We start from the raw sequence: 15453 nt of genomic DNA on the forward strand, positions 1-15453 counted from the left end.
ATCAACATTCGCTCGCCTCATAGCCATAAAGAGTAAGTGTTGCAAGTGCGTCCATGTTGCAAATTGAAACTTAAAGATAATGGCGACATAAACACTACCACATTGATATTAGCGATTGATGACTGTGAAATGGGTACCAGAGAATGTAATAACGAACGTAAATTATGATATAAACACACACATGTGCACAAGTAGTGTGGCATGTAGTTATGAGCGCATAAACACCCCACATTTAAGTACCTCCTGGTTAACGAGACAATCACAATTTGGGGGTGGCACTAGAAACGCTCGATTCCCAGCAACTACTTCAGCTGTCTCGTGTTATTGAACAATAAATAAATAAGCAAATTTTGGGCAAGAACACACATACATACGTAATGCAATTTGACGCGTGAAACTACCTGTAATCCTCAATTTGTTTATTTAAGTGTACAAAAACAATTACAATGGATGTCGACAATGAATTTTTTCTGGGAGGAGCAAACCGTAAAACTTTAATAAAATTCGCGCAAAAAAAGCTTTTCTTATAAAGGGTTTTTTAATAAGAGCAGTTATTTTGATATTCAAGGAAAAATGCTATTTTTTAATATAAATGATGGGATGTTTATGTCCTTATAAGGAGGAAGGTATGTATGCCGTTAATAGTGGAAAATAAAATCAGGCAAATGACCACCACGACCACGCTTACAAGACAATTTTCCATAACCTAATTGCAAAGTGGCTGTCCTATGCCCTCGATAGCCTCACGAATTCCATCTTTCAGGTCTTGAATCGACTCTGGGCTGTTGGCATAGACTTTCTCTTTCACATGGCCTCAAAGAAAAAGTCACAAGGTGTTAAATCACAAGATCTCGGTGGCCAATTGTGATCACCTCTTCGAGGGATAACGCGGTCTGGAATCTTTTCCCGTAGAAGGTCATTGGTTTCGTTGGTTATGTGGCACGTAGCGCCGAACGCCAGAAGTCAATTAAAACGGAAGATGTGCACGCTCCTGAAAGTTTATAAAAAACTGTTTAATTGACGCTTACGAAATTTAATAAAAAAAAAAAAATTTCAATAGGTACGGAGTATGTAAGTCCAAGCAAGTGAGAAAAGTACCTGATTGCCCTCCACATACGACCCAAGCACCTTACAACTTCCGGGCTCCGTACAAGTATTCTATAGATTGTAACTAATTTGAGAGGGTGAATTAACTGGTTTTGCGCTGAGTTTGGGACCCGCCACGTAAACACCATTTCCCAATGAAAAAGAAAACAAAGACTCGGATGAGAACTGCTTATACCAACAACGACCCGAACGAGCTAAGATTATATTAGATTAGATTTGTGGCGGTAGGACAAGTCCAAGCACTCAGTCAGTAGATCATTGCACTACACCTAGATAGATTTCAGTAGAAAGAATAGATATAGGAAAGATAAAGGGTGGGTGGTAAGACGGATAAATTAATTTAAGGTCACTCTTCCACAAATCTCTTGGATTCATTGATGAATCTTAAGCGATCCAGAAGAGGAAGAGTATGTCCGTTCCCACGACAGTCGGTTCTAAGTAACCGGAACGACCCGGATTTATATCCGGCCAAAAGACTACATGCATGGGGAATGTTTAGGCTACAACACCAACAACAACAACAAGGAAGAGTATGAACTTTATCCATGCCCAGTATATCGCAACCCAATATCTTAAGTCTGATTCTGAAAAATGCAGGACAGCTACAGAGAAAATGCTCTGCAGTGTCGTCATTCTCAAGACAGGATAGGCATATCGGGCTATCCACGACCACCATGGTTACCATATGCTGACCACAGACGTTGTGCTCTGTGATTACACCCACCAGTACTCTCAGGTCCTTTCTACTGAGTTTTAGAAGAAATGTCGATATTTTCCTGTTTGGTTCTTTCACGAAGCACTTGGCTACTCTGCACGAGTTGAACTCAGACCAACGTCCTCTATGAGTAGACCTCATGAAGTCATCAATCCATAGTTGAATCGATGCGGATTTGACACCTAGAAAGGGTTCAAGGCCTAGTGGCATACTTGCAGAGCCTTCATTTGCCAATTTATCAGCTAACTCGTTCCCTGTAATACCACAATGTGCAGACACCCAAATAAGACTAACTTTGTTGTGTTTCGCAACATAGTTCAGTTGTGTCTTGCATTCACCGACTAACTTCGAGGAGCAGCGTGGATAAGCAGAGGGCTTTCAGTGCAGCTTGACTGTCACTACAAATTCCAATACTGTTGCACCGCCACTTTTTCTCAATTAGCCAGTACACCACGTTCAAGATGGCATAGACTTTCGTAGAGAATACCCTGGCTATCTGTCCTGTGGCATAGGAGTACTTAGTGTCTTCGTTTAGGTACCATCCAGATCCGCGTCCATCACTGGTTTTGGATCCGTCGGTGTAGAAAGTGTGCTGATATCCCGTTAATAGGTTCTCTGGACTTAACCATTGACCTCTATTTGGGATCAAAACATCATACTTCCTACCGAAGCGAACAACGGGCACCCGATTGTCCACTTGCATCGAGCAAAGGACTATGCTTAAAAGGGATGCACGTGGAATATCTGGACTCTGAATGGAGAAGGTGCCTCTGCCCGGCTGGTTGATGTCCTCGTGAGGACAAAAGCGGACATCACTGCCATTCAAGATTTGCGGTGGACCGGGCACTGCAAGAAGGGCATTGGACCTTGCGATATCTACTACAGCTATCAAATTCCGAGTTGGATTTATAGTGGGAGAAAGACTTCGTTGCTAAGTTCCTTTGTTCACTCCCGTGGACACGCGTCTTGCAATAATCCACATCAAAGTGAAATCTTTCAACATATCGCTCATTTGCGCCCATGCCCCGACGGAAGAGAAGGACGATGCAACCAAAGATTCCTTCTATGAGCGCTGCCCCCGACATGACATAAAAATCGTGCTTGGCGCCTTTAATGCCAGGGTGGGCAGGGAGCAAATTTTTCGTCACACAGTCGCTAATCTCAGCCTGCATAACGAAACCTTCGGTAACGGACAGAGGCTGATCGACTTAGCCGGGGCTCGGATAAAAAGTTACACAAAGCTACGTGGCTGTCTTCTGATCGAAAAACCCGAAACCAGATCGATCTTGTTGCGATAGATGAATGATACGCTTCTGGTGTTTTAGATTAACGTGCGATCCGAGGAGCCAACATCGACTTGGATCACTACCCTGCTACAACCAAGTTACGCACACGCCTCTGTGCAGCAAAAAGCATACAGCAAAGAATATTCGGCATCGAAAATCTGGATCGCAACAAATAGCCAGAATATTTATCACTTAACTCTCAATTCCTGAGCTCCAAACGAAGTACCTCCTGTCAGGAAACAAATAATATAGTATCGGAACACTCGCGTATCGGCACCCTCTTCACTGTTGGCAGTTATGATTTCGAGGTTGTAATAGACTTCGTATATTTCGGAACCAGCATTAACACCGATAACAATGTCAGCCTTGAAATCCAACGTAGAATCTCTCTTGCCAACAAGTGCTACTTAGGACTAAGTAGGCAACTGAGCAGTAAAGTCCTCTCTCGACGAACAAAACTAACACTCTACAATACTCTTATCATGCGCGTCCTTATGTATGGCGCAGAAGCGTGGACGATGACAACATTCGATGAAGAGACGGTTGGAGTGTTTGAGAGAAAGATTCTGCTTAAGATTTTTGGACCTTTGCGTTGAGTATCGCAGATGATGGAACAATGAGCTGTATGAGCTTTACGACGACATAGACATAGTGCAGCGAATAAAGATCCAGCAGCTACTCTGGCTGGGTCATGTCGTCCGAATGGATACAAATGCCCCGGCTCTGAAAGTAATCGATGCGGTACCAGTTGCTGGTAGCAGGGGAAGAAGAAGGCCTCCTCTGCGCTAAAAAGATCAGGCGAAGAAGGACTTGGCTTCACTTGGTGTGTCCAATTGGCACCGGTTAGCGCGAGAAAGTAACGACTTACGCGCTTTGTTAGACTCGGCTAAAATCGCGCAAATCAAGAAGTAGTTTTCTTATGAAAATTGGCTCAATAGTTTTCTACGGGGCACATAAAAGCATTAATGCATCATCCACACTTAAATCATAATAAAAAGAAGCGAATTGAATGTGAAGAAGGAATGATGATAATGTGAAGCGATGTGCTTTTGCCTAACAATGTAAAGCAACTGACAGAGTACTTAAGTGTAGATGTACTTAAACAAACACGACAATCATACCAAATGATGACAAGTGTGTTAAGAGTATTGCAGTCCAATTCGTACGGCTTTTAAGTGCTGTTTGCCTTAACTGCGCTGAAATTGATATTTGCCTTGGTGGCGCTTACTCTCAAGTGGCAAACGCACACAATTCTTCAAACTGAATACTTTGTAGTAGGTGAAGTGTAAGGAATGAACTACTAAACTTTTAACAGAAAGAAGATTATTGATTAGAATTAGGATTTAATAGAGGAGGAATGTTCAGCTTTTTTTGTGTGGCCAGCGGATCAATTGAATTTTTCTCATTTTTTCTAAGATTTCGTTTTTTAGCAGGCAGCAATTTTTGCTTGTACATCCATATCTTCCTGTCTGCAAAACAAAATCCTGCGGAGCATAGTAAACGCGCCATATGAAATAGCAACCTTCAACGTGATCTCGGCATACCACCTGTGCTTGAAGTAATGAAACAATTTGCCATAGATCAGAAATAACGACTCAAACATCATGTCAGCGATGTAGCAGCCCGTTTACTCTGGCTGAGTTCTTCTCAAAGACGTTTAAAAGGCACAACGGTGGCAGATCTTACGGAGAGCGAGGTGCGATTATATTGTAAAATGCTTATTAAAACAAGTTTATGACCAAAAAAAAATTGCTTATAAGTATCCTTTTATCCTTTGGAAAGGTCACTCAGTCACTGGGCTGCCTCCGAGTTAACTCTGATAAAACGGAGCTAGTGCTATTTACCAGAAAATATAAACCTCTACCTTTTCGACTTCCCAAATTAAACAACCACGTTCTCCCGCTCTCATCGGAAGTTAGGTATCTTGGAGTGATACCTGACTCCAAACTCCATTGGAAGCTACACATTGAAAATCGGAAGGAAATTGGCCTCTGGAGACCATCTCTCAAGGGGCATGGTAGCATTTTAGGGCAGTTAAACCCTTATTTCTCCGAACTTCGAACAGATGTCTCTATCCACAAACTAGAGTTCGAGGGTCGTGCTAGAGCAGTCTTTCCAAATAGGCAGATTTGGATCGAGGGGAAAATCTGACCGAAGCCTGCACCTACGTCTTCACTGACGGTTCAAGATGGAATCGGCAGTCGGAGCAGGTGTTTTCTCTAAATCAGCCAATTTATTTATGTAAATGCTTAGGAAACGCGGGAGCAAGGGAGATATTAATATTTTTTCCTATAATCAAGCCCCGATTAAGGCTCTGACGACGCCTTAGTGCAGTACGAAATTAGTAAACTCCTGTAAGGAGAAGATCAAATCTCTTGGGTGTACAGGTAACATTTCTCTGATCTGGGTTCCAGGACATAGGAAAATAGAGGGAAATGAAATTGCTGATGAACTTGCCAGGAATGGGTCGACTGAATTGATCTCAGAGACCTCCAAACCAGGCAGCGGCATCCCCTTGACAGTTGTTAAAGGGGAACTGCAAAAATTATTTCTCAGGAAAGCGCAGAGAAGATGGAGCTCCATTTCTTTATGTGCTATTTCGAAAACCCTTTGGCCTCAATACGATATACGAAAGACTCGGAAAGTTCTTCGGACTCTTTGCCATTCAATTTCCAAACTCATAGCTGTATCTACCGGTCACTGGACAATCGGACCACACGCAAAAAAGCTAGGATTAACATTTAGCCCTCATTGTAGAAGATGTGGGGACTTTTCAGAGAAGAAGACTGCTGAGTGCTTTCTCTGTAAATGTCCGAGTTTGGCAGCTATCTGATTAAGGTCAGTGGATGCTTCTTGATGCTTTGACAACCGCGGCAGTGCTCCAACCTAAATCCCATCAGTCTTCTCCATTATATCAACAGTTCTGGTTGGCTGTAGATGTCTACCTGTTGGAGGTCTCATAATAGTATCAAAACGGCGCTTTAGTGCTACTTGAGGACCATTTTACCTACCAACCTATCCGTTTACATTTCATTAAATATGTAAGAGGTGATTCTAGAAAATTAATAAGAATCAATATTACAAAAAAAAAAAAACAAAACAAAAAAAATAACACGACTCTCGAAATATCGCACTGAATCAAATACTGTCTAAAGAAATTAATTTTCCAGTAGTACTTAATTTACACCTCATATGAAAAGACATAGTGACGTTGTATTCCGATTTAAGACAGAAAACGAAAAACCTTAGTGCCCTACCAAAAAAAAACAGAAAACATAAATAATTGGCGCGTACACCTCTGTAAAACAATTGGCTGAGCTCCTCCTCCTATTTGTGGTGTGCGTCTTGATGTTGTTCCACAAATGGAGGCACCTACAGTTTCAAGCCTCGAAAGGTTATGCTGTGTGTTTGGTGGAATTGGAAAGGAATCATCCACTATGAGCTGCTCCAGCCTGCTCGAACGATTGATTCTACACTTTACTGTCAACAACTAATGAGATTGAAGCAAGCAATCTAAGAAAAAACGGCCAGAACTGATCAGCAGAAAGGGCGTCGTCTTCCATCAGGACAACGCTAGGCCCCACACATCTTTGATGACTCGGCAAAAACTGGGAGAGCTTGGCTGGGAAGTTTTGATGCATCCACTATATAGCCCTGACCTTGCACCAACGGACTACCATTTGTTTCGGTCAATGCAGAACTCCCTTAATGGAATGGCTTCAACAGAATCCTATGAAAATCACTTGTCGCAGTTTTCGCCGAGAAACCACAAAAGTTTTACACTGATGGAATAATGTCTCTAGAAGAAAAATGGCAAAAGGTGGTCGACCAAAATGGTACATATTTGGTTTAATAAAGTTCATTATAAATATAAAAAAAATGAGTTGAAGTTTGATTAGAAATACGAAAATACCTTTTCGACTACCCAATATAAACCAAGAAATTTATTTGATCAAAGCAGAACTCGTACTAAAAACTTAACTTAACATAGAAGGTTCACATTTGTGCTATTTATCTGTCCATGGCTGTATATGAACTCGCTTGCCAAAACCGCAAGAGAGCAAGACCACAACAAACTGTATGAAATATTAAAGCCTACCAAAGTGCGCACACGCACACAACAACAACAAAGAGTTCTTAGAACTACACTCGGTATAGAGCTTAATGTTTCATATTTCGGCACTAAAGGCATTTAAGCTTCTAGTATATGTATATATGTATGTATGTGTGTGTGTATGTACAATAGTTTTATTGCTATTTATTCGCATTTTATGCTTAAACACCTTTTGCCTGTCAACTCGAAGCCGCCCGGCAATAAAATCCATAAAAGTTAGTTGCGTGCAGGTCCGAATACATGAACTTATGTGAGTGTGTGTGTGTGTGTATGCACATATACAAGTATGTTTGTTGATGACCGCAAACTTGGCTTATTTGCGCATAATATTTGCACATTGAACAGCCAGCTTTGCCGTTATTGCTCACTCACATTTATGCATGGTGAATAAAATTACATGTAAATATACATACATGCATGTATACATTTATACATACATACGTGTAGTTGCGTTTCTGCAAAAACAAGTCTGCCAATAAGTTGACACTCGAGCGAGCAGCCAGCTAAATACATTCTGGGTTTTGTCGTTGTTTTTGCTTTTATTGTTCTTTCCTTGGTCAAGTGTCGTTTTCTTTATTTTCCAACACATCCACAAATATTTATATACAGTTGTAATACAACTTGTTTCAATATATAAATAGCTTTATTGCTTTTCGCTCCGTACTGTGCAAGTTTGTGTATGTGTGTGTGTGTGTTTTGTGCGGTCACAAGACCAGCCTGAACGCCTCTCCTCGATCGATTACTTTTTCATTGGTTCTACGCTTCAATGGTTTTGTAATTTATGTCACTAGCCTGCAAGCAACAATGTTTTTTTTTTGTTTTTTGTTTAATTTGTTGTTGTTGCAATTGTTGTACAACACAATAATGTTCGTTGAGGGTGGCGGTTGGCGCACTTGCAGGAAATAAAAGAATTGTCTGAAAATCGCCACAAAAGACAAATGATAGTGGCTGCGTTGCACTTAAGCTGAAATTAATGGCCTCTTGCGGCGACATACGACATACAGGGTGGTACAAATACAAATTTATTCTTTATTCTTCCGGTTTTTATAAACCGGTAACTGTTTTCCGCATAAAAAACTGCGGACGTGTTTTTTTTCATTGATGCGCCTGTTTTCGAATAATTTATAATACTCGAGTGCTAATATTCGAATACTTTATTTTATAAGTATGAAGTTGAGTTTTTATTATTCAGACATTGACTCTTAACATAACGCATAATATTAATTGGACAAATATCTACAAGTTAATATGCCTTGCCTGTGCTGACAAAATGTTGATCGCAATCAACCGAAGGTGCTGTGTGCTCAGTACAAAGAGCATTTCAACTTTAACTGTATTAACATTCACGGCTGGTACTCCTTTCTTTTAAAAATTCTGCACGACTGAGCACCGTAATTGTTATCGCTCATTTCCTCCATCAAATGTGTATGTTAAGAAAGCTGTGGCCAACCTTGCTTTATCCAACACATAGAACAACAGAACATTCGGAATAACAAACAATAGTGCTAATCAGCAGCAAGTTACCTTGCAGTCGTCAAAGATATTGTCGCTCTTCGGAGTGATAATGCACGGGAGCTATCTCTGGTGAATACTCTGCCTGACGAAAAACAACAACTACTGCAAAAGTTCGATGCTATGCAGGCAGCAACAGTGTTAATGCATACCAAACTCGCTGAAGCTAGTGAAGCTAATAAACTTACGTTACCTAATGACTAGTGCTGTAAACAACAAAGCAGTTGTCATTAGCAGCGCTAACACTGTTTGCTCATTGCCTGCTGCTGGTGCGAAACTCCGCTCGCATGTTGCTCTTTCCTCCGCTTTTGCTGCTTCCAGTGCTCATGTTGCTTTGTTGTCTCGATCAGCTATTATCACTGGTACAGAGAGTGCGAAGGCAGGCTCGAATTCTGCCGCTGTTTTCACCGCAGGCGCTTTGTGTACTGGTGGGAGTCGCGGATTCGTGTTCTATGATTTCCACTCTCCCGTAGCCGCTCTATCATGCGCTAGTGTTGGTGTTTCTGTTTCTGAGTCTCGACCGCATGCTGCTGCTTCATCTTCGTCATTTCCTTCATCCTCGCTTAGAACAGTTTCGTCACTTCTGCCGGCTGCTATTACTAATGCAGTTGGGGTATTAACGACATTGAGCTCTGCTGCTGTAACCTGAACGTCTCTGCCAGGTTTGGCGTTACCTTCGCAGTTACCGATAAGTGAGCGGATGAAAATCTTGCAAGCTTATATCGCTAGAATTCTGCAGCAATATTCAAGGCACTGTAGATTTAATCACTTTATTCAGCTTACAAATCGTTTTGATGAATAAAGCGCTGCAAACTATAAGGCCTGAAATGCTTGATTTGTAGTTCTAGCTTTAGTTGTGTGTTGTCCGAAAATTGCGTTAATTTAATGTAATTTGGAAATTAGCACCGTTGAGAGTGCTTTGAAATGAAGTTGTGGTAAGGACATCAGGCCTCATTGTTTTTTTTTCTTCTTTTTTAAAATTGCCGGTTTCAATATTTTTACTGCTGTTTCGTCTATTTAGTATAATTATTATTGCTTTATTTTTATTGAAAAAAATACTAGAGCTATTTCTCAAAAAAAAAAAATATTTTTCATCTGACAAAATCGGTGGCTGAGCTAATGTCATTTGTCAAACGTTTGGTTACATATTTCCTACAAACAACTTTCGTTAAATTTTCTGCCATGCTCGCATTATATCTTTCCAATTTTTATATTTATTATCTTTATAATAGCTATTATCTTTATTTTTGTTACTACTGCCTTTTAAGTCTAAAAGTATCATCTTAATTTACCATTCATGTCTAGATTTTTTCATATTTCTAGCTCATACCTCCACTAATTTCTCTAAAAATTCTACTTTATTTTATCAATCCCGAAAATCCACTATCTACTGTTTTATCGAAGGTGAAGTATCATAAAAATGTTGTGCAAACAGGTTGTGCATTTCGATTGCGCAGACTTGAGGTATACTTATTAGTTATTGAACAACACTGTAATCGCCACTAACTCACCATCGCAGCCCAAAATCTCAACATTTTAAGCACCAGTTTTACAAGAACTTGCGCAGAATGCTCGATTACATGGTTCAATTGGAGCTTCAATAGAAGAGAATCGGCTGCCAGTTTTCTTACCGTTTCTCAGTTTCGGTTTCAAAGCCTCTCAAATTTTCATCAGAAATGAATCTTCTTCTACCAACCTCATCTTCATGTTCATGAGAAGTGAAGTAGCTATACAGGGTTGCCCATATTCGACGGCAACCCTGTATCTTTTGACAGAGACGTCAGATCGCTTAATGACATATCGCGTTGGAAGGGTCAGTCCAAGCAGATTTTTACCATTGGACAGCACACGCCACGTGAGCGCTCCCAAATTGTTGAAATTTACATTCAACAAAAGAAGTCAATTGTGAAAACTCATCGTGCGTATACAAAATTAAATAATGTGAAAAGTGCGCCTTCTAAGAACACCATTAAACTTTTGTACGAAAGGTTTTCGACTGGTGATGCTCTTCCTAATCCAAAGAGGCCAAATCAAAATCGACCAAGGCGTCGCCAAGGACATCCCAAAATCGCCGTTCTCAGCAGTTGGGCATTGCTCGGACCACTTTGCAACGAATTATACGCATTGATTTGCATTTATTCCTGTATAAGATTCAATTCACGCAAAGATTGTTGCCTGCGGACAATCCTCGTCGATTGGAATGGGACCAAATATTAAAAAAAAAACACATGGGTCCGTCGAATATGGGCAGCCCAGTATTCGCCAGCAATTTTCACCTAGTTGTCTTCGGGCCACCTATGTTTGTGCGGATTGTGATTGTATGTTTGCTCTCGCACTCTGATTTTCATATACTCAACATTTTTCCGGCTTATTATCAGAACTGTCTCCGTTTTGTGCTCGACCAGTTTCAGCTCGCTTGTTCCAACCGCTCTTTCACCTCTCTTTCTTTTATCGTTTCGTTTGTTATATGTTCTGCTTCCCTACTATTATTATCTCTATACCTGCACTAGTAATCAACCTTCTCCACGCCAACTTTTTCATAGAGTTATACGCCTTTGTGATCCAAATAGGCCATTTCGAGGCAACGATTTGACTGCGTAAGACTATTTTTGTGAAATCCCTTGAGAATTCTGCTATATGCGGACAAGTTAGAACTGTCTCTGGAAGAATCCTTTTCCCAGCAATCGAAAGAGGGGCAATGCAGACTATTAAGAAACTGTTCAACTCTTTAAGGTGAATACTACAATACACTAGGCCTTTACAAGACAAAACAGGAAACCATCATTAAGGTTTTGGAAAAATGATCTTATAGATTGCGCTACTGAACAGCTAACCATCTCAGTGACATTAAACGTTTTCTTTTTATAATAAAGCCAAATGATGTTTGGCACATTTCATGGTAATTTTTTCGTTAACTTCAACGCAAATTTTGCTTGAACCACCCTTTATTTGTAGGCAGCTAAGTCGGCGCATCACCATTTGTTGTAAGAAAGAATCGCCCGTGAGTTTAGTGAGTGCGATAAGAATGCCACTTGCTGTGGAGCATTAGGTCAGCAGTTTTCCGATAATTTATTTTCGTTTCACTCAGGAAAGGTACGTTTTTTTACATACAAGCGATAAATAATGCCACTAGAAGTGTATGCAAATATATATTAAATGTATCGTAATTGATTATTTTGCTATTGCAGGGAAACGTCAGTCTTTTATGTGCTAAACAGCTCGTTTATAAAGGGTGGTTAAGTTTTAAGGGCCGGTATTGATTTTGAATAAAATACAATTTTTTTAAAACATTATTATAATTTTTCTTTATAGTGATAACATTGGTATGGCTTAATTACATATAGAGCAAAATGTCGTCCAAATGGTCGTCGTGGCCTCGGCGGCACACCTCCATCCGATGGTCCAAATTTTCGATGGCACTGAGGCATAATTGAGGTTCTATGCCGTTAATGTGCCGAATTATCTCATCCTTTAGCTCTTGAATTGTTGTTGGCTTATCGATGTATACCTTTTCTTTCAAACAACTCCAAAGAAATAAGTCCAACAGTGTCGTTGACGTTTAGGTGTGGTTCACATTCAGCATCGACCTTGAAATTCAACCACCCTTTATATACAATATGTATTTACATATAATAGAAGTATACTTTACATAACTGGCCATTTAGCATGAGCTTTAAATTCATACACTTGTGGGAAAAAGTTTCTATCATTTCAGTTAACTTCGAAGCCTACCGAATATTAGCCATGCAAAAACCTACTTGGCTACAGCTCCACTTAGATTATTCTCATGTTTTGATGACTAATACTCGCGGAGTGGCTGTGAGTGCCTGCCATTTAATATTCGACTCATTCGAATACAGGGTCCGGCACTCGAAGTGTAGCCAACTTCAGACTGCTCGCGCAGCTGAAACAGTGGCATCAACTGTCTGTTAGTTGGCTAAATGACAGTCCAGAGTATTGTTTACAAGCGCGCGGAAGCATTTTGCCGAGAGTAAACGCGAAAAAAGAAAATCAGTAATGGATTTCAAACGTAATGAGCTCCTGAAAGTAAATAAAGTTTTTGTTTATCGCTCCATTACTCATTGCAATGATACTGGTAGCATCGCGAAACGTCATGGAGGTAGTCATCAAAAGACTGCAGCGTCACGTGAAATGGTTCAAAAAGTGAAGAAGCGACTTGAGTGAAATCTCCTATGAAGGGCCAATCAAATGACGAAAGAACTGAAAATATCTGACCGTAATATCTGCCGCATACTGAAAAGTTATCTCAAAGTCAAGCCTTATAAGATCCCGAAGGCGCATGACTTCACACCAAAGCAGCAACAACAACAAGTCAGACTTGAGAGCGAAGGAGCTGCTTCACTTGGCCGAAAGCGGTCAATTTCCGAACATTGTGTTTTCTGACGAAAAGATTTTTTAAATTGAGCAATTCGTAAACTCCCACAACGAAAGGGTTTATTTGAACAACCGTTCATACGAGAATTTGAGTCATCGATTGGCCCCCAGGAGGCAGCACCCGCCAGAGGTAATGGCTTGGACAGCTGTAGCCACAGATGGGCGCTCTCCAATCCTTTTCATCGAGCCCGGTATCAAGGTAAAAGCGAAATATTATCCGGAAAGTATTCTTGAGGTTGCTGTGAGGCCGTGGGTAGACAAACATTTCTGTGGTAGACCATGGACGTTTGCACAGAACTCGGCACCGTCACACAAAGCTCAAGTGAACCAAGAATGGCTAAAAAATAACGTTCCGAACTTCATAACGTCCACATAATGGCTCTTCAATTCACCAGACGCACATACGATAGCCATTTTGGAAAGCAAAATCCGAAGCAAAAGATTCACCAGTCTCGAGGCGCTGAAAAAAGCCATTGTCCGCGAGTGGGCCAAAATACCTATAAAACACATTCGCACATAGTTTGTGATTTGTGTCTGGACCATCTTGAGGCCATAGTCAAGGCGAAAGGTGGTCATATCGGGCAAAAATAAATTGATTCTTAATTTTGTATTATTTTCACACATTTTTTACTTAGAACTGAATAAAAGTAATTTTTGAAACCAAATTTATAGGTTTTTAATTAATTATACTTCAAGTGCCTGATACTGCACTGAAAAAGCAAAATATTCTGCGTAATTCGCGTAACTCACACTCGTTCTGTTGCGCTTAGCAAACCTGACAAACCCTAGTTTTTTATTGCTACATGTACCTAGTTATGCGTAAAAAATATTCAAGAGATGGGGATCCAAAATTTAAATCTCAGGTAGATGCCTATTTTATATTACATCTTTATTAACAAAAAATGGTTACAAATTTAATATTCAAAATAATAGCCATCGCTTTTGAATAAATTAAAATTTTAATTGAGTTCAAAAGTTTTGATTTTGTTGTACCCTTTCCTTTTAAGCTTTGCATCTAAAGTCAGGCATCGATGCTTAGCACTATTGGCATATGGCACTATCACTGACAGATTGTATACAGATTTACAGGTATATACAATTTTCTTGTAAGTGAAATCCACGTAAACTGCTTTGGTTTCGTTCAATTTCATAAAACAGTGCCTGGTACTTCTCACAGCGCACAACAAATCCATTGTTGATTGTACTTCGATGGTCGAATTCTATGGTACAGAACATCAAAGGGACGAAAAAAAGTTAAAATAACAAGTCGCGTTCCACAGGGATCCGTTCTCGGGCCATTGCCGTGGAATATAATGTACGATGGTGTTCTCCGTGTCAGGATTCCAGAAATAATCAACGCTTTGCCGACGACATTGCCGTTGTGGTAACGGCTAAAAATCTAGGCGATATCCGCAACAATGAGATCCATGTGCTTTTCAGCGTGCAATCTCGGCTAGCCCAAAATAAGCTAGACCTAGCGCAACAAAAGACTTAAGCAATCCTTATATCCAGCAGAAAAAATCCAGAACAGATCTCTTTTAGAATCGGAGACTTCAACATAACAACCACTCTCACAATCAAATACTTGGGAATAATGATAGGCAAAAGGCTGTCTTTCAAAGCACAGGACCAAAACAAAATCGCCGTCAGCTTCTGACTAATGTCGTGAAAAGCCAAATTTTGTATGGTTCTCCAATCTGGGCGCATAAAACGGATCATGTATCATACTTTCAAGGTCTACAGTCTACCTACCGGTTGTGCGCACTACGCGTATGTAGAGCATTTAAAACGATGCGATACGTTGCAGCCTTAGTAATATCTGGCATGTACCCGCTAGGCATATCAGCAATGGAAACTGCCCAGATAGCGAGAGCACAGCGACCTATAAGTCCGTCTACTCGGGCCGCGTTGCGAGATAATTGCATCGACGGGTGGCAAACTAGGTGGGACAACCGGCCAAAGGGCGTTGGACGCACAGATGCATTCCCAACTTAATGCTTTGGTAAAAGAGGTCACATGGAGAAGTGGACTTCTACCTGACCCAGTTTCTGAGTGGGCATGGATGCTTCAAAGCATATCTATACAGGTTTAACAACGACGGCAATCCTTATTGGGACTACTGCGATGGAAACATTCTAGAGAACGTTCACAACATATTCTTCACATGCTCGCGCTTCGGTTCTGCAAAAGAAAGACTCTATAGAACCTTTGGAGAACCTCCTTCGCCGGAAATATTCGAACATCACATGCTGCGCTCGAAGGAACAGTGGAGTGTGGCATGAGACTTAGTGGCCGAGATTATGAAACGGCTATGATTATAGCAA

Source organism: Anastrepha obliqua, chromosome 2, assembly GCF_027943255.1.
Source record: "Anastrepha obliqua isolate idAnaObli1 chromosome 2, idAnaObli1_1.0, whole genome shotgun sequence".
NCBI lineage: Eukaryota > Metazoa > Arthropoda > Insecta > Diptera > Tephritidae > Anastrepha > Anastrepha obliqua.